The sequence below is a fragment of the Hippoglossus hippoglossus genome, chromosome 10 (assembly GCF_009819705.1).
Source record: "Hippoglossus hippoglossus isolate fHipHip1 chromosome 10, fHipHip1.pri, whole genome shotgun sequence".
NCBI classification, from domain to species: Eukaryota; Metazoa; Chordata; class Actinopteri; order Pleuronectiformes; family Pleuronectidae; genus Hippoglossus; species Hippoglossus hippoglossus.
In genome coordinates, this window is record NC_047160.1 from 11580875 (window position 1) to 11606597 (window position 25723).

At 41.6% G+C, this 25723-nt stretch overlaps 1 protein-coding gene across 3 annotated transcripts in view; it reads left to right on the plus strand.

The window, feature by feature from the left end:
* The first annotated feature begins 4787 nt into the window (after nucleotides 1-4787).
* The window catches only part of LOC117768974 (neuroligin-3-like), a 145217-nt gene continuing 124281 nt past the window's right edge, over nucleotides 4788-25723 (plus strand). For 2 of the 3 annotated variants that reach the window (XM_034597509.1, XM_034597512.1), the window contains exon 1: nucleotides 4788-5141. The gene's annotated coding sequence lies outside the window, so the exon portion shown is untranslated. The remainder of the gene's footprint in view (nucleotides 5142-25723) is intronic. The other variant, XM_034597513.1, reaches the window with a different exon arrangement.

Below are 25723 nucleotides of genomic sequence, written 5' to 3' on the forward strand. Positions count from 1 at the left end.
ATTTAAATAAGCTGAAGGAGTAAAGTTAGAGTAACACAAAGTAGAACAAATAAAATTGATGGAAATTAGTTAAATTATAAAATGAGAATAGAATGAAATACAATGACAGTAAAACTGTCCAATTAAAATGTTTTGCTCAAACCTATAGAGCTCACAGTAAACAGGGAATGACTTAAATGTACCGATTACTGAATAAAGAATTGTGGGACCTTTTTGGCCCCTGATTTAGAAAACCCCTTTATCCACCACAGCCAGGTCCTGTTTATTTTGTCTTTGTCTTTCCTTATAGGACAGTGTAGTGGCAGTAGAAGACATTATCACAGGGCCATACAAAGGGAATCGATGGGCTTATTAGTTCTAGTACACAAATTCTCACAGCTCTAAATTCGTACCATTCCTGTGCTGTGCAGCGGAGATGAGTCTGTATTGATAAACAGTCGTGGTCATCAGAATGTCAGTTGTCCTCTTCACTGTTCTGCTGACTCTCTCGCCCTGCTGGCCTGTCTTCTTCGCTGTATTTATCTTTATCTTGCGTCTCCTGCTTGTCGTTATTCCGTAAACTTGACTGGACAGTATTTGACAGATGTTTCCAGGGCTCTACTTCTCTGCTGTTCTGTGCATCCTGTTCAAGCAGCGGTGAACCTTTGAGCTTCACCATTTGTGTTCTTGTAATATTCAACATGTCATCTTAATGTAGTTGTTAACATCTGGTCAGAGGCAGCTAAAAAGACGTGGCATTTTAAACGTTAGGTAACTCTAGCTCATTTACATTTTTATTGTTCATTAATGGCCCCTGTCCCCAATAAACGAGCGTAAAAATCCTAATAAATTAAATCCAAATACACTCTTCTTCTTGAGCAAATACAATTATTTTCCTGGCAGAGTATTCTTGTCTTGCATGTTATTTGTAAATGATAATGGGATAAAAAGCAGTTAAGAGTAAAAGCAATTTCTCCATCAGTCATCCAAGAAACAAAATCATTTTCAAATATACCCAGTACTGCACCCTGGAATGCATTTTGCATGTGTAGTCAGTTGCACCTGTTTGAAATGTTCCACCCTTCAGGCGGCTGTGTTGATTGATTGAACATTATCAAACAGGCTATTTTTTACGAGTCCATTTTTTTGTGTGATTTATGATTGGGAGCTGGTTTTTAGTTTTTTCCCTTGTTCTCACTTTCCTCCAGGGCAAATTAATTTAGACGATTTAAGCTGGGTAATAACAGCGTTTGAGACACTGATGTTCTGAGATACTATTTTTTTCCGATTTGCCAGAGAAAAGGTGGGGAGACGGAGTATGGAGAGCTGACAGGCCGGCACTGTGGCACCATGATGCACACACTGACTCCAAAGGCATAAATATTATTCTCCGGAATGATTTTGAAATCACTAATGCGGCCGCCTCAGGCACGCCATTTATCTGTTTGTGACTCTGCTGACTTTTTGTCCTTGTGAGTATGAATGACTCGCCTGTACTCACCTGTTAAAACGTACAGGCTTTAACACACTACATGTGGTGGCTGCTGCTGTGCCCCTCAACATTAGGCATTAACGTGTAAGGCCACTTTTAGCGATACCCTCATACTGTTGTTTTTTTGTTTTACCTCCACCAAGGAGGTTGTGTTTGTTGCAGGATAATGCCCAAACTACTGGATGAATTACAACAACACTTGGGTGTGGTATGGGTCAGGGAAGAACCCATTAACTTGTAGTTCAGATCCGGATCCGGAATTTTCTTTTTTCACTTTTCTTTGTGAGATATAGTGAGTTTCAATATATTTGTTGATTTCTCAGAGAACAACACATGGATCTTGATGAAAAAGGAAAGTTTACGGGACCGATATTTATGAGGTTGCGCAATTTGGTGCGGATCAAAATTTAAATGTGGATCTAGTGAATTTAAATGTGGTTTCATAAGGGGACTAGCTTTGTAATTTCAGTCAGTAACTCCCAACGAATATGATGAAACTTGTGGCTTTATGGCCAGTTCATAAAAATAATAGCGCCATTATAGCAACCCCTCACAGAAACACAATTAACTAGCTATATTGTAGTCAGTATCCCTGCTGCTTCTTCCACACTGTTGAATGTCCAATCCCTCACACTTCAGCTGCAGCACTTTTTAACACTGAGGACGTCTCTTTATATAGAAGCTGCCAGTAAGAGTCGTACATTGTGTACATGTAAGTGCTGTGGCTTCTGCTCCAAACACTACAGGTGATTTCAATGATTGACACCTTCAATTTCAAAAGAGTGTTAATGTGGCAGTAGAGTATGTGGATGACATGTAATTACTGCACTACCTTTATTTAGACCTTCTCTTCCCACTTGTTTATTATTTGTATGTGTTATACTTGTATATGGGTGGCACAGGGTCACAGTGGGTAGTCTAAATATGAGCGTATAGATATTGGATGGATTTTTCTCCATAGTTTAGAGTTTAAATTGTGTGTTCAAACCTTTATGTTTATGTTTTATACAGATCTCGATGAAGCATTTCATTCAGTGCTGCAGATGACAGAGACCTGCTCAGCAAATTCAGAGCAAAAGCCAACTCCATATAAATCTAGAGGGCATTTAAAAAACGAGTGGTGCTGACAACTTCAGTAAACGGACAGAAAAAAAGAAACAGAGACAAACGGACACAAGGGCAGAGAGGAATGACAAAGAAAGACAAAGTACTGATGATACAATATTGATCTCAATTGGATTTAAAGGCCAAGGAGAAGAGATGGGTTTTCAACCAAGATTTAAAAATGTCAGTAGAGCGAGCAGAGTTATATGGAGGGATAAACTGTCCCATTGTGTCTACTCCAGGGCCTATTATGAATTATAGACATATTTGTTTGGAATTATTGTCTCCACACATTTAAAATCTCATGGATATAAATGATAGAAAAAAAATGTTAAAATGTCAATTTATTTTAACATCAATGTCATCTGGCTCCTCCAAGAAGTCGTAGAGTTATTTCATATCTAAACCGAGAGCAAAGCGGACAGAAGGTGTCCTTATTGTACCGACTGTACAGATATGGGATTTTGTTATCTAGACAAAATTGACATGACTTGAACATTTGAGCTTGAATTATGTCCTGAAGAGGTTTGCCTGACCCCGTTGTTCTCACAAAAATCAAAATGAAGCCGACTCCATCATGAGAATATGTAATTTTATTTTTTATAAAGTGCACTGTTAAAGGTTTAAAAGTAGATACATAATGAATAAAACTAAATATTTAAAACCCCTATTTATTCCTTATCACCTGATGTGTAATCCTATTCTTTTTATCTCACATTCATTTTAAAAGTCTCAGAAAATACTCTGAAGGACTAGATCTGGGCCACGTGTACAACATTTTATTAAGATAAACATTCCCATATCAGTTGATATCGATAATTATTACAATTAATCTCACATTATTTTTTTCTTTCCATTTAAGCGTGAAGACTGATTTACGGTCCTGAGTGAAGGTTGTGGTTTTAAAGTCTTAACAGCAAAACAATCCACAAATGTGAGGGGGAACCTTTAATTAGTGTGTTTTCCTTCCTCACAATGTTTAAACAATGCATAAACAAACTTTGGATATGTATTGAACTTTTGTTATTGCTACATCTGATTACAATTATATTGCCATAATAATTGTTGTTTTATTTCCCAACTCTACTTAAAAAAGACCCAATATATCTAACTTTGCTGCTTTAATTTTGACCAGAATCTGTTTCTTATTTGTGCCTAAACTTTATGAAAGCACAACAAATCACTGGTGTCAGTTGAATAAAACCAGTTTCTTTTTTGCTCACTTGTATATTTGAGCCTTATGCTGCTGATGAGGACTTGACTGGGACTGTCACGTGTCCCATCAGGCAAAAATTTGTGAACCAGTAAAAACATGTAAATCAAAGTGTGTAAAAACTGGAAAATAAAAAAAAGGGTTGTGGAGTAGCTTTATTCATTAATTGGGTAATAAAAACGTCAAACTTCATTACTGCAAAAACTGCTATAGGCTCTTAATTAGCCTGTATTCAGCTATTAAAGGGATAGCTCACCCTGTGATGTCCTCCTCTAGACGTGTACATGCATGGATATCAGAGGACATTGGGGCTAAAAACATGGTGTAAATGACACTAACGGAAACACTTGGATGACACCACAGGAGACGTATGGAGGCACGTTATGTTTTTTCTGCAGTTTTTGTTACGTTAGGAGAATCGGTCACCATTTACTTCAATTGTATTGGATTTGTCTGCAACACTGTTTATCCCTAAGACTCCAAAAGTGTTTTGTGGACTCAATCACTCCACCCCCCCACCCACCCCCATCGGCATCGTGGTGAGTGAGTAGATAATGAGTGAACTTTAATTTTTAGGTGAACTATCCCTTTAAGGAACTTTTCCATTTATTAATGAATCCTCTCCAGTTTAATAACGGCTATCCTCTCTGCCCTGTACGTACACAATATGTTTTTTTTAGATTTTTTTATGATGGAAATATGTTACGACTAGAGGATTTCACAGCTTTCCTCCATGGACACCCTCACCCAGAGAAGAGTGATGGCTCTGAGAGGATGATGCAGGGTTTTCTATTTTTTGATATACACACTGGAGTGTGGTCCATCATTGAAATATTGAAACATTTCTGATGATCTGCCAGAGGAGATGGGGCAGCGCGTGGAGCCATCAATCCTGCGCTCGCCTCTCATGTGTGATGCGTGTGCCCTTGGTTACCTAGTAACTCTCCTCTCCGGCTCCAATCGGCGCTCCCGAAACATCCAGCCGGGGTCGCGCCGCGCGCTCCCGCCGAAGCTCGCGTTGAGCCCAAGGAGTGAAGGCGAAGAGCAGCGGAGCGCGCGGGACCAGAGGAGGAGAGAGGGAGAAAAGACAGGAATAAAGACGAGACGGAGAAATGTGTTGAGATGACAGCGGGGCGAGGATAAAGCACCTTCCAAGGAAGGTCCCCCCACACAGGACACACAAGCAGTGCGCGCACTATACACGGATATTTGGAGCAGGATTTATACTCGGGCTGCAAGTGGAAGAGCCCCCCCCCCCCTCCCCCTCCCCCCCGAATACTGAAACATTGGCCCGGCTTTTTTTTTTATTTCTGGAAACAACGGCATGGAGGGAATTACAACTCAGCAAGGCAGGTGAGTCATGTCCTGATAGTTGGTGAGGAGCAGGGAGCAGGGGGAGACAGGCGGAGGCTGTGTGCGCAGAGAGGGACTTCCAGGAGGCTGCAGGAGGAACCACAAGCAGCGCTCCGCTACAATGTCTCTACAAACCAAGGACTTACTTGTACAGGTTGGCAGGGACATGTTGTCTTGTGTGTGTGTGTGTGTGGCGCTGCATGGACGCAGAGCTGTTCACGAATCACGCATGTGTATAGATGTACACTTCCAGATAAACGCATTTGGATCTAGCGACTTGAACGGAGTGAGATTGTAGAGACAGGGGTTTGTGTGTGTGTGTGTGTGTGTGTGTGTGTGCGTGTGTGTTTGGTCACACGGGCGCATGAAATCCATCGATGCGTTGGAAATAATAAAAGCTCGTGATAATTGTTCAGTGGTACACTTGTTACTTCGGCCAAAACGACATCATGTGTGTGCGTGATGGAGCGGTGACGCGCAAGCTCTCTCTCTCTCTCTCTCTCTCTCTCTCTCTCTCTCTCTCTCTCTCTCTCTCTCTCTCTCTCTCTCTCCCTCTCTCCCTCTCTCTCTCCCTCTCTCCAGAACACATGAATTAGCCCGATGACTTTCTTTTCTTTCGTATTTTTGTCTCTTTTTTTTGGCACAAATGAAATTGCAAGCTCTAAACCTGATTGGATCAAATCGTCCAGGATGCCAATGTGATTTTATCTTCAATGCGAGTGGTATCTGCCACCAGTTTGTAGCAGTACCTCCATCTGTTGTTCCAGAGGAGCAGGATAATCTGCCACAGGCATACGTGGGGATTCCCATTGATCAATCTTTCTATTTTTATTTTTATTTCTTTGAAAAGCCCCGCGGGTGAACAAATGCATGCTCAATGTAAATGCATCTGGAACATTTTGAGGGACAAGTAATACGAATATTTATTTGTAATATGTTTCACTACAATTCTTTCTGACGTTATAGCCTGTAAATCTCTTCTCAAACCCCAAATGGCAGTGGTCTTTCACATTCATTCCATGACTGTGCTTAAAAATGTGGGTTTTTTTGTAGTAAACAGCCTCTTTCCCATCTTCTTAATCCCCCATGAAAGCTGTGGAAACAATATCGTGCGGAAGCCGAGAGTTCAGTGCTAAATTTAAAGCAGTGTAATCATCCTGCAGGCCACTCGTGTCTACTTTCTCACATTGTCAAACTCCTGGACACATGGCGCAGGCCCACAGATAAATAGGCTCATTGTAGTCCGTGGTAGAAAGCATAATTAACGATGAGGGTTAAATTCAAACAGGAAAGAAGGAGGGGAAATGTAGTTGTCATGGTGATTGGATGAATAAGCAATGTGTCGCTGATACCGAAGCATTTAGGAAATGATCCAGCGTTTTATTTGGCTTGTGTTTGTTGAAATCTAATGGGTTATAATAACACACACACACACACACACACACACACACACACACACACACACACACGCACACACATTGAATTTATAGTTTTTGTTGCGCACATTTAAAACCCTATGAAATTTGATTAGGACCCTTTGGATTTTGATTTGATTTGCAGGCAAATTGTGCTCATTTATATTGTATGTGCGTCTTCAATATCATGTGAAGGATTATGCATGCTGCTGCTGCTGCTGCTGCTTGTGAATTCTCTCTAAGGCCCTTCAGTGTTTGTATTCCAGTCCAGCAAAGTACTATTTTTCAAGTTCCCCTGCTGTTTTTAAAATCCATTCTTCTCCCCTCTTTTCTTCTGCATTTTTTCTGGGCCTGTGTTTGAGCCGTGTAACAATCATGGCAGCTTAAGTCCAGACAGGTGACAAATTAAAGGACAATTTTGAAAAATAAGGAGAGAAACAGGGCGACAGGGCCCCCCCGGTGCGAGTATGAAAATGACGTGAATCCACCTTCACAGTCACCAGATCTCAACCCAGTTTAACACCACTGGGAGATTTTGGACGGCCATGTTTGACAGGCCTCTGCACCACCATCCACAAATGAGGGAACGTCTTTCAGAAGAGCGGTGGTTCATGCCTCCAGTCGAGTCCACAGATTTGCAGAACCAATGCCAAGACGCCCTGAGGCTGCTCTGTTAGCACGTGGCGGCCCAACACTGTCCCAGGACCCTTTATGTTGTTTTCCTCTGTAATTTGTCACCCGTCCGTTTGATGAAAACACTGCTGGAGAATAATTACGGAGAACGCTGCCCTCTGACACTTTACATTTTCAAGGCAGAGTAGAATGCAAGGGCTGGTTCAACACGTGATCATTGACAGGCACTGAACACACACCCAATTACACACACTTCAAAGTGCAGCACTGAGTCGATTGTTTACTCGGTGAGTCTCTGGACCGCTCAAGAAAAGCTCCATGAGACTCCCTGTCTGCTGCAAAGGTCAGCGAGGCTCCGTCCTGACCTAACGTGAATACACCTGAGTATGCCCTGGCCTGACTTAACTTGGCTGAGCCACTCATTGGTCTCTGGCCCAGGAGGCCTCTTGTTCTTTAGCCTCCGGTTTCCCTCTCAGCTGCGCGCTCATTATTGCTCCCGTAACCAGACGCATGGACCAAGGTGTGTCAGAGAGTGTGCCCCTCTGTGTAAAGGCAGAGGTGTGCTGCTACACATTCGAAAGGAGGCTGCGGAAGGTTGTTTGTGTTTTCTAATATTCTTCATTGTGTTTGACGTGTTGTCTTGAAGCAGCAGGAGTAGTAACCGAATAATTTCCCAAATGGATTCCTCTGACCTTCTGAAAATATGTCCCATCACCGCCAATCCTACAGCTGAGGAAAAGACTGTCGTTGCTCCAGCGCTGTTTTCACAAATTTGCAATGTCACACGCATAAAAGGGGGAAAAAAGGGATTTGGGATTTAATGCAGGTTCGTTTTCACCACATTAGCAAGTAAACAAGATGACTGCAGAGACCTTGTTGGCTAAAAAACAAAACAGTTCAGAAACTAGAAAGAAACAGTTTTCTCAGGCTTAATGTTAATACCACTTACAATGTCAATGAGTCAGTGCACCACAGGATTTTAATTGCCCTTGACAACTGATGAGGCAACAAACCAAGCCAAGTCAAAGTGCGTCTCATGATGTGTCGACCGGGCTCTTTCATAATCCTGTCATCCACAGACACGGATGTACAGTGACTAATGACGGAGGATAAACTTGCCTCTTGATGTTTGCTCAGGAGGATGCGCTTTCATCATCATTAAATCGCACCTTTTTTTGTGATGGAATTGCAGAAAAAAATACTCCGGCTGTTTTTTAAATTTTTTTTTTTTTAGTATTACTCGAGCCGAGCGACAATTCACCAGATACACTTGTGTCATACTCGTTTTAATAATGAATAAGACATATTTGTTGAATCTGTGAAAAGATGAAAGTGTCTTTGTTTGACTAACAAAATGGTTTTGGCCTGAGGCACAAAGATACGCCTCAAGTCTACTGCACATAGCATATTTAACAGAGATTTTACATTGTTCATGGCCCAAAAACATCTCCCCTGACTAACAGGTTTCCCTGCCAAAGACCAATGTCTGCTTAGTAAACAAGATTCTTTTGGACATCGCCACCCTAACTACAAAGCAGATGTCACACAGTATGCCTCCACTCACTGTCTGCCAGAAGTTGTCAATTTATTATTTATTTATTAATTGGACAATTTACACTCAAAAGCACACAGGCCGGGGACGAGGCCGGCTGAGTTGAAATCGTGGACGTAACTGAATGTGCGGCGGAAGCGAGGAGCTATTTTTTGATTGTTTGCTTTGTTTTAAAAGTACATCACATGGGGAGAAACAGCGAGTGATGGTGGGATAATGTCTCAAATCGGGAGAGAGTGTCTCTGAGCTGCGAAGTTGCACTTTAGACTTATATAAGCTCAGAGTACACAGTCATGTGAAACATGCAAAATGAATGAGCTTTTTAAACTGTGGCATAAAGAAAAACGATCGACTCAAGCAGCAAGTGCATGTTTGTTTACGTCTGATTGATTTTTATCTTGTGCAACTGTTGCAGACAGTTGCAGACCATGGCTGCGATTTGCATACTGTGGTGTTACTTGCTTTCCACTTGCTCATGCATTATGATAAGCCATTTCTGTGGATCTGACCAGCTCCTGTACTTTCTGTCCCAGCTTGCCAGCTCATTTAAATTTAAAAAAATGTCTGTCAGAAAATAAGGAGAGTCTGAAAAGAACAAAGGAAAACTCCTGCTCTCCTGACTTCTGTGGCTGACAGGGGTGAAGCCCTGCCTGTTTGTTTTTTGAAAAGTTCACCTTAATCCGCATGATTCAAATTGCATTTTATTCTGCTTAATCCACCCGGGAAATATACAGACAAGTGACAGGGAGTCAACACTCTTTAAATCCTGGGGATGAACGTTACTGTCCAGGTAAAAGTTGATGTGGCAGTTTGAGCCTTTACGCCCATCAATTCTCCAGCTTCTTATCCAACCAAGCAATCGCAAAGCCCTTTCTTCGACACATTTCCTTAACACGGAGCGACTATTGTGTAGGTCTGGCAGGACACAGAAGCGAGCTCCCATCTAATTCATGGGGTAAATTAGTGGAGATAAGGCCTGAGTCAGTACCTCCAGCCTACCATAGATCCCCTGGGGCAGGCTCTTAAGGAGCTTAGTAAAAGCCTGTCATATGAAGACATGACATGGAGCTGACTAAATGGGCTACGTTGGAGTGTCTTCCATCAATCTAATAGTCATATATGGGTCACTGTCGTTCAGGCTTTAATCCCATTCAATTTATTCATTCCGGGTTATTAATTCAGACTTTCAGGAAAATATGCCTCCATGTGCAAGAAAGGTGAAAGAGGGCGTGTTAATGCAGCTGTGCACTAAACTGACAGAGAACTTAGGCCCACTCGTGAGACACTCATGTTGTGTAAGACCATGAGTGCACGCCACCAAATCAATAATGAATGCTGTTTTACCCGTAGTAAAAGAACAAGGAAGAGTCACTGGGTCACGTACACTGGGGAAACAATTAGACGCTTCCTTGTGCTTCGTAGTGCCACAGCTTTTTTTTTTTTTCAGCTGCGTGATCTTCCCGTAATTTTTCTCCAGGGTCCAGCAGCATGTCTCTGCCTACGTTTGAGAAATTACAGACACCGGCCGCAAAGTCTTTTCCAGCCAGGACGACAATAGACCACATCAGGTCCTCGTGATGTATGTCGGGGGGGGGCCGCGTGAAGCAGAGAGCACGCTGACGGATAGGACACCAGTCTTTGCGGGTGTGTGTTAACCTCATAATGCTGACAGATTACAGATTTAAATATTTTAAATCTCACGGAGCACATGCTAGTGGTGATGAAGAGAGTGGAAATGACTGCAGTAATGCAAGAGATTAGTAGAGATCCTTCCTCTCTCTTTCCCACACGCACACACACAAACTCGCCATATTCACCATTTGGCCGTCGTGCACTCAGACACCTGCGCCACCAGCAGACCGATGCCGTTAAATACACTTGCTCGGCCCTTTTTGTCTTTCTCTTTTTTTTCTCCTTGTCTGCATGTGTTTGTGTTTGCATGCAAACACAAATCCAATACTCGGGTAAACAAATAGTTAGGATTTTTTTGTATTTTAGGTTTAGCCAAATCAGAGCTGACACACATCCAGCATCCTGGCCATGCAGCTTAATCTCTATTTTGAGGCGAGCTGTAAATAATATAGATACATTTATTTATAACCTTTTTTATAATCGTTTTTTTTAAGGTAGCGGTAGTATCTGTGAGAATGTGTTCACAGATAAGGTATTATAGGCAAAGTTGTACCTAGCTCTGGCTCACTGAGATATTGCCCATTAAGCACCTCTTTTTTATTTTACTATTTTGTCCACTGAGAATCCTGGAGATCAAATAAAAAATATTCTGTGTTTCATAAATGTAAACCACACAGATTGTGATGGCTCAGACATTTTTTTTTCCATCACATATTTTGCCCAGCACCCTTATCCTCAATGCCAGACATATTAAACATTTTGATAACAAATATTAAATCCCTTCATTTAAGCTTTAAAATTCAGCCTTAACAAACTCACGTGTGAAATTTATGTGAAATGTGTTGAATGAAAAATCCTCCTCTGAACAATAAAAAAAAAACCAAATTCCAAATAAACAACAGTGCATGCATGAGAGTCCTTGGTGTAGTAAAAATAGAGCTGCAGCTCACATTTCCTCCTATATTCCACATACATGCAAATCAGGTTGACTGGAGACTTGCCTGCTGGTTTAAATGTGAGTGGATTCTGTATGTTGGCCCTTTGAAGTGTCTCAATAGGAATGCATGCACGCACATCTAAAACAATATACGGATGGGTAAACACTAAGCATACAGTTTCTTTGAGTAGCGTTACTGTGCTGTGCAGTGTGGTTCCTTTTTAACTGTACTTAAATGACATTGAACAGCCTCTAACTTAATAGGATAGCACCTGCCTTTGGATTGGTTTATTTTTGTGCTTACAGGTACTTGTTCCTGCCCACCGTCTATTTATATCTGTTGCCAGTTTGCCAAAGTTTCCTGATGGCCTTCGGGGACAGAGAAATTCCTCCATCAAGCTCAGGACCCATCTGTGCCCATATTCTCCCCAAAAGGAGCTGTCCTCCACAATTACAGCTTTATTCCAATGATACTATTATCGTGCCATCACTCCGTGTTGGAACAGGCTCCAGGAAATTGACTTGATATTAATCTGACAAAATTACCAAGAAAAGGAAATTAGACTGGGGAATTTTCCCTGGCATTGACTGTGTTTTAAAGACAGGATGCACACGCTGCACGGCTGTTGGAGCTTAAATAATAGAACATTTCGCTCATTGATTATTTGAAATGTTCTGTCACAGTACATGCCAGGCTGTAAAACCTGTGCTAAATAGTTTATTCGACCCGTTATTCTCTCTTTGACTTGCTGCGGCTTATTACATTGATAGGGATCCAGATTCACCTGGAAATCTGGGTTATTACAGAAATAGCCTTGTGGCTCACTCTCCTAAGATGGAAGCTATGATGAATTGTGCAGCTGTGGGTCACTATGACAATGGATTGAGTGATGGGAAAAAAAGGGAGCATAAAGGGAGAAGCTCAAGGTTTTTAATCTGGAAAGAAGTTATTTTATCTGTGGAGTTTGGTGATGTGGGCGAACACATAAGACTACAGACATTCTTCAGGCGTTTTTCTGATCTCTTAAGAAGCACAGATTTGAGGGTTTTGCTAATGCTGCCCAAAAATGTGCCCAAAATCCATAATCGCATATTATTTGTGGAAGTCAGTAACTATGTGGGAAGCTATTTGATCTGTGGTTATTAGCATGCTGTATTTCCATTGGCTAAAAGGGACACTTCTTTCCCGGCTGAAGCCACGAATGTGACACGTTTCCTCTCTCGAGTCTCAACAACAGGAAGGTAGATTTGAGACGAGAGACTCCCGAGTCATAGTCTCTCTCTTAGGTCCTCTTGGCTCGCGCCCACTCTGAATTTTAACCGGGTTTAGGAGCAAGCGTTGAGTGACATAATAATGGTGGGCAGTTCAGTCCTGAAGCTGAAGAGTGAAATGATACTGTTAGATAGAAATGGTTCTCGGAGAGTAGAAGGAATTGAGGAGGGATCAGAGAGGATAAGAGCAAGGACAGAGGGAAGAAGTGAGATTGAAAAGAAACAAGAGGAAAATGGTTAGGTTGGAGAAAGGTAAGCTTGGATAAGTCTTCTGACAAGTGAGCTCTGGGCTGGAGAAAGCCAGTCAAACAAAAATCTGCCAAGTTTGTTTTATTAATGTTGCGGACAACTACAACTTTACCATCCATCGATACAAAAACAACAAGCGGCATACGAATGCCATTGAAACATTTCCCGGAGTTCTCTGCACTCCCTCTTTTCATGTATGTGAAGACTTTTTTTGATGGAGGCAGATCCTCCTGCAATGTCGAAATTTACTAAATGATTCAATGTTTTCTGACACCCCAGAACTTACTGCTATTCTCATCTCTCATTCTCTTTAATCACATCCTGCTTCACACACATTTCGTGCATTTCGAATTCTACAGGCGCCCCAACTCCAAAGCAAACTGTGACAATAAGCATTTATTGTTGATGCTTTTTCGGTGGCCTGGCACCTAGTAATATGCTAACTAATGGGATGTCAAATGCAGTTATTTGCTATTGCTGCTGAAGAATATAAATTCATCGTATAACAGTATACTGAATATACATTCTGCGACTTGTCTTGTATGACCAAGCTATCTCCAAAGTCTACATCTAAAATTAATTATTGAAAGAAAAGGCAGTGTTGTATATTTTTGTGGTTGAAAAAGGCATCAGAACTGTACAATGTATTTCAGTAGGGCTGCCAAGCTGCTACACTACACATTATTTGATTGGCTGTTGAATAAGTACCTAAAAGAAAGTCATTATCCAGCATACACACACACACTTAAGCCCAGCACCCAGAGACTCCTCGGGGTTGATTCTAATGATACCCATGTGATTTATCCGGCAGATCCTTGATCAGTGTGTAAAGAAGGAGCTCAGGACTGACCTAATAAGCCATATCTTTGCCTTTGTTTCCCACTCGGGTTTCTGAATGAGGACGCTAGTAACTACAAATGAGGAAACCTTATCACAAAAGATGTCGAGAACGTGACATATGTCCTCCAGGATAATGGTGCTTTGAGTCTCAGTGGCCCACTTTCCCCTCGTATTGGTGCTTTGCTGCACAAGAGTGACAAGCAGCCGCATCGTATGTAAAGGTCCTTTAAGTCAAATCCATTAGCAAAAGTCCAGAGCAGAGCAAATGTTTACTCTTTTTTGTCGAATTGGGTTGAACGAGGATCCTCAGTTTCCCTTTTAATCAGCGACTTGCACTCCGCCCTCGCACAAACAAAAAACGCTGCCACAGATAAAAAGGGGGACCAGAACAGTGGCGCTTGGATTTGGGGTGAAAGGCTCATAGAGGATATTTATGTAATCTTAGGGCACCAGGGCTGAGTCAAACCCGACTCAGAGCCGCTGTTGCAGAGAGAGGCCCAAGGACAGTAGCAAATTTTCTAAATCCCTGGTAGACACCGAAAGTTAAGACAAGCAGTGTTGCAATAAAACAAAGCCCTACCCATTTATCTGAGCATCCCACACAACCCTTGGCCCAGATTTACAGCCCTGGGCATCCAGAGCTCTCAAATCTTCTGGCAGCCACTGCCGCAGATATTGATAGGAAGAGGAAGAATCCCACCAAGGAATTCTGAGCTGGAGGGGCTGACCTCCCAAACCACGCACTGCCCCTTAATGATTCAGGATCGCACACCGAACGAGCATGATATAAAACATTACACACAATAATCACATTGTAAATTGGAATAAATTGTCTCCCATTGATTTTTACTCTTTCTCTGAACTTGTCCAGCAAGTATCTCATGCTATGTGGCATTAAGAGTTTATGGATTGTTTGACAAAGCCAGGTCTTTGATGAGCATTTGTACCCTCCGGAGACAGAACATAGCTGGTATTCCATCAAGAGCAAACTGGCTGTTTGAAAACAAATAAAAACGCGCTCTCTCTCATCATTAGATCTAAAGCACTTAATCCTGCACAGAGGCTCTCCTCTCCCACTGAAAACCTTTGTTTCCATCACATATGGATTTCCTTGATGGAGTTTGTCTGCATACCAAGTTGCTGATGCCTAACCCTCTGGAGCTTGAGGGCAATCCTTGCCACCACGTCCCTCTGTATGTTGTCCCCAGGGTGCAGCTACAGATACTTTTTTAATTATTCACACGGTAAAAAAAGTCACTCATGTATGGCAGTGGTGCAAAGGAGTCGAGCACTGAGATGGAGAAAAGATTTGGTAATGTCATATGTACAAACGTTTAATAAAAACCAAGTTCCAGTAGTGCCAAACAACTTATTTAACGTATCAACAGCTGTATGCTCGTAACCCTGTATGGAAGACCTATTGCTATTGTTGTAATTGGCAACACTAGTCACACCCCTTGAAAATAAAGTCTTGCATATGATAAACGTCTCCGTTTACTTGTGGGACTTTACAGCGTCAAATATCGCCAAATCGCTAACATCTTAGCTAGCTCTGGCTAACGCTATACTACCGGAATTAACTTTCCCGTGGTTCACCCCACCCTTTCACTTCCAACTCATAAAACTCAAATAGAAAAATAAACATCACCTACATGCATAACCTCATACCGAGACACCTTCCCAGGCCAGTATTTATGCGTAACAGTCTTTCTGTTTACCATGGGGTAAATGTTTGTAATAGGCGATGTTAAAAATATGCTCCAGATATTTCCAGTTAAAGAATTCTATTTGCTGTTTTGACATTTCCAGCACACGGCTGTCCTCGTACTTGATAAATACAGGGTCGTCGTAAGGTCAGGCCACAGCATACACAGGAACTGTGTTACTGTTAGAGAAATGATGCAGGGTTTTCAATCACAGACAAGGCCCTAAAAATCCCACTTTTAATGTCTAAGTGTTTTAGGGGCATGACGTTTATGCCTCAGCTCTCTGTGTGGATGCTTTATTATGTCAGTTCCTTCACATCTAAGAGTCGGAAAGTGTTTCTTCCATGTGGAGGTGGTGGAATGAGTCAGTTCTGTGGGTGAAATGACATTACTGGCAATTACTATATGTGTAATTTCTATAGGGAACATGTGAGGGTGATGGAGGGAGAAGATCTGCTCTCACCAGCATGTTACATAGATTAGGGGCTCTCCACCGCAGGAGGGGGCGTTCTTAAGCTCTGGAACTGGTCTGTGATTACACTCTCTATGGCCTTGGATGCTGGTAATTACTCTATGGCACAAAAAATTCTGCAGTTCTATGTTCGGTTCGTAGTAGTAGGAAAACACTTAGTTTGTGATAGTTAAGAAAATCGTGTTGAGGCACTTTTAATCCAAGTCTCTTCATATCCACTTTGTCTGAAGCATTATTCAAGATCTTACATTTAGGAATGGGTGACAGGAAGATTTTTCTAGATTCTATCAGATTTTAGGCCATTGATGTATTTTAATACTTTCTGTCCATTTAAAGAAATCATCGAGATGCCTCTTCCTGTTTTCAGATGTGCTGAATAAATTGACTTGCCATGGTGATTGAAGGTCCCTTCTTGTTCTGCACCCATCCTATTGGATACTGGGATGTTTTGGCCTTGTTGTTGTTTTTTTAATGAAGTTCTGTGCCATAATGGCTCCGAAGGCTTTTGCTTTTTAGTGTCTATGAAAATTGTGGGAAGTCCTCGTAGTCACATGAAATTTTACAGTAGGCATTAAGGCACCTCCATTGTTATGTTTGCTGCTCACAGAGGCTCCAAGGCACTCTGGCTAGAAAACAATGTCCTCGTTGTTTCCGTCTCCTCTACATTCCTTCCCTGTAAAAGGAACATAAAACTCTCTTCCCTCTGCAAGCCCTTGCTAGTTGCACTCGTATCGGCACAGTTCAGACACAGAGGAATAGTTTTCAAAGTGTCACCGTTTAGGGCATGGTTTGGATGTCAGCAGTTAAATGAATAAATAATGTGCCCTCAAGTTGCATTTGATGTAGCGGGATCTGATCTGATATGACTATTCACTCGAGCTAGCTAACATCCAGATGTTAGAGGAAAACCCTTTTTTTTCCCCCCTCAGGTTGCTAATGAAACATGGATCAGGGAAGATGCTTGTTGTTCCACCGACAAAAACATTAAAGTGAGGGTTGGAAAAGAAAACGAGAGTGAAATAATTTGGTAGTGATGCAGATGCGTGCCTCTGTACATACATGATCACATAATATGGAGTATGAGTGGATCTACAGTATCTACAGTATGTGTTGTCACTGCTCTGGGCTTTTTTATGGTGCAAAGAAGGCACAGAATAGGAGGAGAGATACAGTAGTAGCTCACAGTGTGCGTTGTGTGCAGTCTTTGAGGAAGTGCAGACAACCCCAGGCCAAATTCGCCTGCATTGGTTGGACATGGCCTACTTCTAAGCGTGCAGTCATTAAAGTGGTCTTCTTCTCTGTTTAAAGTACACAAATGGGATTTTAATTCATACCCACAGTTCCATATGCAGAGTGTCTGGGATGTGCTGTGTCTTTTCATCCCATTAAACCCGGCGCTGCAGTTTAAGACAGCGCATGCACATATGATCCTGATGAAATGTATTTGGTCTTCGGTGGTGACACCCTGTATTTGTGGCGCCTGGCTGTGTGACCTTGACTGCTCGCAGTAAGCCGCAGTGTCTGAGGATGTGTGTGTTTGGTACCACAGTGGCCCACTCTCGTCTCGTGGACTTTGTAGTGCCTGTGTGTGTTTGAATAATGTCCTGCAGGAGACACTCTAAGTGCAATGTCTAGGACTCAGGCGTCAGCAGTAATATCAGGGCAACCTCTCCTCTCCTCTCCTCTGTGTGCAATGGCACGGGGGATATTACAGCATTAGAACGCATGAATTATAGCCATATTGTTATAGCTCAATGTCAGGGGACATAGACGTGTTTCTGGTACCACCATGGCATCAGTCAAAAGCTAGGAGAGGAGGAATGAAGATTATGAAAGCATTTAAGTATATCCCCGCGCACACTGTTTTGGGCTGTGTTGATAAATTTAAGCTAATTTAACTGTATAATGCGATATTGAATTAGGATGCCACATTTGTCTCAAACTGTTGTAAGCTTAAGACAGCTCCCCTGTTTGATGTGAAGGATGCTGCGCTATCGCGGCACCAGGTGCGACTGAGCATTCTGTATCGTAGTAAATGGATCGGTGCATTTCCCAAAGACGGGGGGTTGGGGAACCAACCCGTGCAATAACAAAGGATGCATTACCTAATAGATTTGGCAGAAATTCAGGCCCGGTCTGATAAAGCTGGGTTACAGTACTTTAATCAATCACTAAGAACACGAGCCAATTTAGGAAGAAGCCTGACATTCAAGATAGGCTTTCAGACAGGATTAGAAATAGTGAATGGAGAGTGGACATATCTGCCAGGGTGAACAGAAAGGACTGATGTCAGGGGACAGTGTCCCCCCCTCCATTTTTGATATTGAGGCATGTCTCCACTTCACCAATAAGCCCCTCCCTTGTGTTTGAAAAGTCACGTCCTGTCTTCTCAGTCTTGCCCCTCAGTCACACTTGTTCTTTTTTTCTTTTCCACAAATGCAGATGAGTATTAGTAAGAAGACAGTGTTGGTAGCCTCTGTTGTTTACTCTCTCCCTTCAACAAAGGGCACTGTCATTTAAGATGTCCCTCTGAGCTCATCAGCTGGATTCTCTGGCCTGGCTAATGATATCCAGAATATCAATGTGAACATGCAATGAGCGGAGTAAGATGGCTGCTTTTCTAAACAGACAACTGGGAGATGCACTGGAGGAAAAGCCGCTTCTTTTTTCTCTCTCCACGACATCTTTCTGGTGTCTTTTTCACTCAGTCATACACAATCCTGCCGTTTATCTAGTCTCTGGTAGAGATGTTCCGATACTGATACCAGCATCGGAAATGGCTCTGATACTGACGAATAGGCAGCATCAGCGAGTACGCAAATCTACTGAACCGATACCACATCTTGAAAGTAATATTTCTTTCACCCAGATAAAACTGCAATTTTCTGTTCCTGGAAATCACTTCTTCTTCGCCACTCCAAAACAAGAGGAAGTGATTTTCCAGTAGTGTAGCGTTGGCCAGAGTGAGCTAAAATGTCAATATTTGTCGCATAAGTAAAACAGGGAAGTGTACTGTAAGGAAGACTTCAGTTTTGAGGGTTGTTGTGTATTCCTAGATTTATTTATTTGCTTTCTTTTTCAGTTAGGAATGTTAACCTTGATAATAAAAGAGGTACGATGGCATTCATTCTCTGTATGCATTTGTTCTTCAAAGAGTTTAACCTGGCAGGCTATACAACAATGATAGTGATCACTTCTGCACAGGATAGCTGTTAAAATATGTTATATACGTTTTATAAATTTTTTTTAAATGTATCGGTTCAGTAAACGGTATTGGCGAATACGCAGAGTCCAGGTATCTGAATTGGGATGAGGGAAAAAGGGTGTAGGCACATAGTCTGTATCACTTTCAAATAACTGGACACCAGGATCACGGTGGAAATTTAGTTGCTTTCAAAATTTAAGGCTAAAACTGACTATACTGAAATTTGATATGAAATTAGCTGTTTCCAAAATCTTAAGGACCCCTCGAAGGGAAATCCTTGCCTTTAGCTACAACTCCAGGCCTATAGGCTGCACTGGATCAATGGGGAAAGCAGCCAGAGACTGTGACGGTGCTGGATAAGGGGATGGTTCAGCTGTTGTGATTGATATCACTTCACTAATCCCCCTACATCTCTTCTAAATCCACCTGGCTGTAGCAGTGAATGAGCCGGTAATGTGATAAATTAAGATTTAAATCCTCAAAAGCACATTTACATTTCCGATTGTCATATTTTTCAAATTGTAGCCTCTTTATTACTGAAATGAAATGAAGGAAGCCAGGATTCTTTTCTAATACATATAAATATATATATTTTTTAATATCACACATCCATAATATGCATCTTCTCTCAAAGATCTGAATGCATTCTCCCCAGAAAACCTGGCTTTTACTAAAATGCGAGTGTATGTGATGTCTTCCTCCTGAATATTACAGCACTATTAATTTCACATCCCTTATTAATGGCTGATAGAGGCCATGTGGTGCGGCGTGTGTTTGCTTGGTCTTTGTTTACGGTGAAGTTGAAGGTCACCCCCTCATTACTGCAGCAGCATCTTTTTTGATGTTGTGATATACATAGTAATCAAGTGGGGCTCACTTCGCTGTTCACTGTTGACCTTTAGCTAAAAGCACATCACTGCCGGGTCAGTTGGAAACTTAATTATTCTCCCATAAAACTCCAGGGATCATGTACAGTGGACAGACCTCATTTAATCCGTTGTCATTAGGCCACACTCACCCCGTGCTCTCTCTGTAAATAGGGCCCACGCCATAATGCTCATGATCCATTATGCCTTTTTTTTTTTGTACGAAAAAAAAAGAAAAAAAATAGATGCTGTGTGTTTTGCTGTGTCAAGCGCACCCGTGTACATCTCAGCTTTCAGCGATGTATTCAGAAATCCTGCTTGTCACACAACAATACACATTGGCACCTCTCACTTCTCTGCAACTACCAGGCATTTGCATGTCAATGGCGTCATTCTAGCACTGTGCTCTTGGCATTTGTGAGTACTCTGCAAGGAAGCCAAGTAGTCGAGGTCTTTGAAAAGAAGCAGCAGAATAATGTGCGATGCTGCTTTCATTAACACGTTATTTTCTCAAAATCCATCTCGGCTTAATTGATCATCAATCACAATTAAGGGCTCTTAAACGTACGATTCAAGGCTGTTTTTAAAGTTTGAAGCACACGCCTCGAGGGAGAAGGTGAAGCTACAAATCTGTTTTATATGATGCAACAGAGTTATTTTAAAGAAAAGGCACACTGTGGTACTTTGAGATCAGAGCAAATTAATTAAATTGTCTCCTCACATGAAGTCTGGAGTCTAATACCATATTTACCTGAATGTGGAATATCCCTGTTTGCACATTAGTGTTACTGCTCAGGCACCCAGTGCATTATTAGCTTATTAATTTTACAGGCAGCATCTGGGTCACGTCTCTGCTTGGTATATGTTTGCTTCGGTGGAGCCCTTTCACACTGAGTAAAAAAGCTGATCTTTCAATTTTCAACGAGAGCCGCAGCCTACTTACCTTAAATTAGAGGTGTTATTTAGCTTATTAGGCCACAGAAGGATTCAGTTCCTCAGCATACTTAAAGTACATGTTGTATGTGTCCACACATACCGAGCATACCCATGCACGTGCGCAGAGCTATTACATTTCGCAGTACAGCCCCAACAGCTTTCATTGCTCTATGAAAAATTGAATTAATTTCACATTCTTCTGGAAAGTTGATCTGAATTTTTAATCTTGGTCTGCAGAAAACATAATTCAAAATGCAGTGAATGAAAGTGGTGAATTACATGCACTCAGCGCAGGGCTCCAGTGCTTTTCCAAATGATGCATAGCTAAGTGTTGTCCTCAGGATGATCAGCTCTTCAAAGGTCTGGCTTTATATGGTTCATGAGGATACTTCTGTTTTATGTTTGGTCTCTGTATTTGAAGCAATAAAATAACTGCAGGTTTATTATTTTTTCTCTGTTCCTACCATGAAATGCTCACCAAATTGTAGATATCATTGCATGGTAAATTACCCTCTATAATCCCAGTTTTAGATATATATTATATGCTATTCACTGTAAACCAAATTTAAATCATTTCATCGTGAGAACCATTCCTCAGGACCAAAGGCATCATTGTGTTTCTTTTAAATAATTGCTCATCAGCATGGGAACCCCTTAGTTACATATGTTCGTGTGATGCCTCCTCTGTAAATGTTTTTTCAGACAACTGCACAGCCTCTTTAGCCCTGAGTAAAATAGTCAATACTAGGCCCAGAAGCTGATCCATATAACATTTTATAATGCAGTACCAATGAACTTGGATACCTGATTGTGAAAGATCAAATCTCTGTTGTAATTACCAGCAGGACCTCAATTAACTCCCAGCAAACCCTCACTTCAACTCTGTGCGTTTGTGTCGTGTTAATAGGCGCTTAAAGAAAAATGTTTCCCCGACTCCCATCCCTGTCAATTCGTTGGTATTTGTGATCCACCCGGATCAATGTTCAGTGCACTGCATATTGTTGGATACATTAGTTCAAATGATGTACTTTAAGCAATCAATACAGAGCTTAAATTGGAAATCACCAATTTATCCCAAACAACACACTCATTAATCTCAAACTATAATCAATCAGTGTGAATGTACGCAGATTCTCTTTGCAGGCGGTAACTCTGATAACTGACAGGGAGCTCCAAGACAAGCAGCATTTGGACCAGGGGTGGTGAAATTCTGGCCTCCGGGCGATCTGTGGCCCAAGAGACAGTTTGATCTGGCCTGTGGGTCAATTTATAAATAAACCACCAGCTGCCAACTCAGAAAAGAAATCTCATGACAGCAATTACATTTTTCTTTTTCCAATGAAAGAAAATAACATTAATCAGTAGACCTGTCCTTCAGGGTGGTATCTTCTGGCTGTTTGTCTGTTGTGTTATGGTCGGGGGGAACAAAATACATCAAGCATCATGGCAAATGTCGAGAAGAGAAGGGAGAAATGGACAAATGATGAAGACAAGCCAATGTGCTTTTCTTGCAGAGACGAGGTTGCAGCGATAACAAAACAAATCTTAAGAGCCATTATAGCGACAATTATTTAAACTGAATAAGGTACAAGGACAAATGCTCTTTGACAGAATTTGTGTAACCAACAAGCAGCGTTTACTGACGGACATAATGTTAGACAGGCAAGTTTTGTGGTGAGTTAGGTAATGACTAGCAAGCTGAAACCTCATTCAGAAGATACATTTGTGAAGGAGCCTTGTTGCTGCTGCAGAGCTGCTAAAACCAAAGGGGTTGTCTCAAAGAACTGTCACAAAGCAGATTACTGATATGCCACAAGAAAAGAGTTTACAGGTTTTTTTTCTCTTCAGCCTTCAATGAAGCAACATAATAAACATGATGAATACCACTCAACAGGCGCTTTTTTTTTGGGTGGGAAGACTGCTTTGTTTGATATGATACCAGCCATGTGTGGCACTACCAAGAGTGAGGATATGTTTGAACATTTTGGCTAAAAGCAGCTGGAAACAGCATCATCATCATCATCACTATTGTCTGACATCAGATCAGTGCGATAGGCCAATATAGATGACATAATTTATGATAGTCCTCGATTAATAAAAAAATGTGAAATGATCTTCATGGGAAAAAAGTTTAATCCCACCTGGTTTCGACCAGAGAGTGGAACAGGAACAATGCACAGAAGCTCTCATTTGAAGTGATTGTCATAAAGTTTCATTTGCTTTATAAAGGTGCCGCCATGCCCGTGCTGTTATGGTTCCCTGCACTTGCCTGAATTCTATTAGGGATGCATCCCAGAAGACTTAAAATCCATCCTTTCCACTGTAAGGCAGAAATTGATGTTAGTGCTGCCATGTTAGACGTTCTATCCTCACAGTGAAGGAGATGAGAGGAGCTGCTTGAAATATTTACTGAATTCTCCTCGGTAGGTTTGAGTGTATCCTCTCTAGGATTTCAATCATGTTTCACGTGTGCTCACAAAGTCCAATCAAACGCGTAGCCACTTCACAGATGTAGGATGGGTTGACCAAAGCTAAGAAATACTGCATTCAGAAAGGCATCAATGCCAGGTGTCCGTACATAGAAGATATGATTGAGCTGATAAATGACACCTCTACGGTAAAAGGTCTGATGAAAATGCTCTCATATGCAGTCGTGATGCTGAATATAAAACATGCAGAGGAGATAAAATTGTATTTATTTTTTCAGGCTTCAGCAATGCTGGTAGCCCTGTGAGGACTGATTCACATTGACATTCACATTCAAGATAAATAAGTTAGCATGCTAACATACTTATGATTACAATATTATTATGGCAATGTTTAGCGGCCGGAAAAGTCCAGCAGTTATCGAAGTCATTATGATTCATCTTTTGGGGAATTTTAATGACCAGATTAGAAGTAATAGGTTGAAACACATATTACACATAATTAAACAGTTTAATTGTCCTCTAACTGCATGTGTGGGAACATATTGGTTAAACAAAACATACAGCATAAAATAAACAGTGGTTCAAAAGTCCAACTCTAAATAGACCTGTGGATTTGGAGAATCATTAATGCCATAGTTTAGATATTTCATTCCAGACTAGAAAGGTGGACTGAGAGGTAATTTTCTGCTTAGGCTATATTCTAGAAAATATTTATCAATATTATCTGAATGTTATTGTATAGCTGTGAGTTCAATTTTGGAACAGTGTTTACATTGAATGAGAGATGGTGTAAAGTGTAATGTAGCAGAAACAAAATCCACAGACCATTTATGTTTATGGTCAATGATTTGGCTTTTTATTGAACACAGACATCATCTTGTGCTCTTTGGTCAGCGTGTTGGCAGTGGTGATAGAAATTACACATGGAACAGTTCATCAACAGAACAGATCCCACCCTGCAAAGGGCATCAGTGGGAGCTTGGATAATGAGTATGCCATTTGTAAAGCCTTAATGTGTTTACATATGGCTAGATTAGAGACGGACCCAATACTTGCCCCTGCGGTTTCTCAAAGAATCCCTGTGGGCGGCTTGAGTCATTAGCTACTTTGAGATTTTTTCCAGTAGGAGTGTCAAGTGGGACTCTGCAGTGGATCAATAGGAGTTTGAATGATGAACTGTTCGGGAAAATTCTCTATTTATCATTTTTTTTAGCTTTGATTAATATCCCTGTACCCCCACATATTGTTGCACACATAATATTACTGCCTAAACAGTATCTGACACTCAGAGACGTGCAAACCCAGTGAAAAGAGAAAGAAGGAACGTAGACGTAGGAATGAGCCCACTGTCTCGACTTGCAGCTTCGGGACTTCTAGATCAGATCTGTCCCTATCATTTTAGGCACAAAGAGCAAACAGTTGTTTCAAGCACCGTCAGCACTTAGCAGAATAGCCATTATTTATTTGCTGTGCAGTCGCAGAATTTATCTCATGTGCTCACCTGGAATCTGTCTTTATTTGGCCTCCCATGCTTCCCTCACCATGTTTCCTTGGCCGTTCGGCTGGTAATGTATACTCGTGACAGCCTTTATCCCGGAGAAGGGGTGGAGACACGGCTTAGCAGGCAGCCACAGCAGCTGCGCCGTCATTTCTCACCATCTCCCTTTTTTCTTTAAAAATATGTCAGCATCACCGTGGTGATTAGCAGTCAGAATGTGCTGCGTCTTTGTCCTTGATTTAATGCCAAATCTCCTAAGTAATAATGACTGCACAGGCTCAGAGTCTGTCGAAAGAGGCAAATAAAAGGCAGAGTGGGCCCTCATTCCTCAGTGTTATAGTGGCAGTGGTTCCCAGCAGGAGCCTTATGAAGCCGCAGTTCGGCTTTGACATTCCGTGAATGTTGTTTCTGAAACATGCCAATCTCCTTGATTTAATATGGCGTGCTGTGGTTCGTCAAGCCCAAGAGCTTATAGAGAGAGTGTGCGTGAAGGGAGACGGGCAGTATTTGTTTACATTTATTATTGATTTTTGCTGTGCGTTGAAATCCCTGTTTTCCTATTTGAAATAAACACGCGCGAGCAGACAATTTATAGATATGTTTTCCACATATTTGACACAGAGGCCAGAGAGCAGGCCTATCTTAAGTTGAGCTCGTCTCAAAATGGAGTCTTCGCCCTGATGCAGATTGGTCTATCTCCAGAGCACAAATGGAAGGTGAAGACACTAAATTAAGTTTTTGCCTTTGCCTCTTACATTTTAATGAGTTCAGCTGAGTTGCCACCTTCCCACATAGGTTTCTGTCTTCTGGTTCCCGTCTTGTTGCCCGTCTCTTATCATTTCTATAATGGCTCATTCCGCCTTTATAATGTAACAGCACTGGAAGCATTTGTAATCAGTGATTACACTCTCTCAGTTCAGGACGGCTCACTTCATTTGAA